At 38.1% G+C, this 2,391-nt stretch overlaps 1 pseudogene; it reads right to left on the minus strand.

The window, feature by feature from the left end:
- Positions 1-1,741: 1,741 nt before the first annotated feature.
- LOC121940860 lies at positions 1,742-2,380 on the minus strand (annotated as a pseudogene).
- Positions 2,381-2,391: the final 11 nt, after the last annotated feature.

The following is a 2,391-nucleotide window of genomic DNA, read 5'->3' on the forward strand; positions in this document are numbered from 1 at the left end:
CTTTTGATAGTAAAGGTTGCCGACCCCTGGTCTAGACCTATGTAAAATGTGACCTTAGATGACTTTTGTTGTGATTTGGTGCTATATATTAAATTAAAAAAAATGTGTGTGGGGTGTCTCGTTGGGTCGGGGACCCATATAATGGTAGGGGAAACACTGAAATACATTAGCACACCGTATTTCTGTATTATTTTTGTTATGTTTACTTAAGATTCTGATTACATAATTATTATTTTAGACAGCGCTGTGTGGTTACCTGTAGTAGCAAAGCAATTTCTATATATGTACTATTTGAGTATATATTATCATTCTGTGTCAGAGTCTGTTTATACCACAAAAACTGCCAGAATTACTGCCATGAATTGATATCTAAAAAAAGGCCTGTCCATCTCAAAATCCCAGGCTAGATTTTAGTCCTAGTCTGCTCCTGGTAAAGACTGAACTCTGAATCTCAAATTTTAGGTCAACATGGTCAGTATGTTCTTAAAGGTCCAGTGTGCAGGATTTAGGGGCAGCTGTTGGCAGAAATATTTCTTTATATAACTGTTTTCATTCGTTTGTAAATCACTGTGTGTTTGTTACCTCAGAATGAGACATTTATATCTATGAAGAGGAGGCTGTACTATTAAGCAGGATTATAGGTTAGTGAGGTACCTTCAGGGTTAACTGTGGTTTTCCAGTTTTTCATAAGATTCTGGTACTCTTTTAAATGGGATAAGTCACTGGTAAGTGCGTCGATGACGATGATAATCTATGGTCATTTTTCCTTGATATGGATAAACCCAGAAAGATTCAGACAGCTTGCCCACTGTGCTGTGTCACACAACAGAAGTTATTAGTCGACACTTTAGTAGTCCTTTAAATAAATATTTATTTATTTGTTTGCTTAAATCATATATTATACAGAAAAGTACACCAGTTTTCCATTCTGCCCTCATTCTCATACAAACTACGATGCAATCCAGCCTCACTTATCATGTTTGTTTAAAAAAAAATGCAAAAAATAACTTAAAGTTATTATAACAGTAATAATCCCACTGAGATTCAAAATCTCTTTTTCATTTCTGACCAAGACAGCCGCACGACGAATTTTACATAAAAGAACAGACTAAAGACACAACAAAATAACAAACAACATAAAGATTTTTACAAACAAAAAATACTTACAATATCATCCAATTTACAACAAATCAATAAAATTAGCAGCATTCAGTAGCCAGGAAAGTACATATTTAAATCATATATTATAAAGAAAAGTGTACCTGTATTCATTCTGCCCACGTTCTCATACAAACTCTCGTACTAACATTTTCAAGCAAGATACATTTGTGTGCGTGTGTAAAATGTCACAATCAACTGCTGACAAAAGATTAGCTTGAACCAGTTTCTCCAATTACCAAAAAGAGGAACACAATTGGTTTCTATATCAAAACCAAACTTCACCCTAAACGTTTTTGCACGACACTCAATGTGATGTTTAAAAGACAGGATGTTTTCTAAAAAAAACCCCAAAAAACATATATATACTGATTTATAGCAGTAAGAAAGCAATATAGCCTGTATATATGTGCACATATGCATTCACCTTTAATCCAGTTTGTCCTCACTTTGTCCTCTTTCTGCAGCTTCTCCAAGTTCACTGAAAAGTCTCTCCTTCCACTCCTTCAAGTATCTTTCATTGACTTTTTATAGATCAGGCTGTGTCATATGATTAAACATCTAGAAACAGCGAGCTTCTTCATTAACAACAGTATTTTTGTTCCCTTTTTCAGCACACAGTGCACATGCTCCTAGAAGCAAATGCATAAAGGAGTGGATTTATGCAGCTATTTACAAATGTCATTGATGCAACGATGTTCCAGCTGTTCACACAAAACTTCAACAGACGCTCATTGTTGAGTGAAACAGCTGCCACACCAAGAATGTTAATGAAGTAATATGGCATCCACAGGACAAAAAAGGTTATGATGATGCTCGTGACCAGCCGGGTCATCTGTGGGTTGTTGAAAAAGGCTGCCTGGTTCACTTTTCTGTGGAGGCCGATGTATGCAAACGCCACAACAGAAACTGAGGCAAATCCTATCAGGGTTTCTGTTAGCAGCACGGCCACCTGCTGGGTCTCTGAAGAGTAGTGAGATTGGCATTTTAACCAGTGCTGGTCTTCGGTCAGCTGCCGAACCACTAAACGAGTGATGGACAGGGTCATCGCAACCAGCCAGAGCAGAGCCAACAGCCTCTTTCTTCCTCTCTGATCTAAGAACTTCTGCAGACGCACCACCAGTAGATAGCGCTGGACGCTCAGCACCGTCACTGTCAGCATGCTGCTGTAAATGCTGCAGAGAACGAGATACGCCAGGAGCTTACAGGTCACCAGGCCAAGGATCCAGCCGT

This window comes from Plectropomus leopardus, unplaced genomic scaffold (assembly GCF_008729295.1).
Source record: "Plectropomus leopardus isolate mb unplaced genomic scaffold, YSFRI_Pleo_2.0 unplaced_scaffold9625, whole genome shotgun sequence".
NCBI lineage: Eukaryota > Metazoa > Chordata > Actinopteri > Perciformes > Serranidae > Plectropomus > Plectropomus leopardus.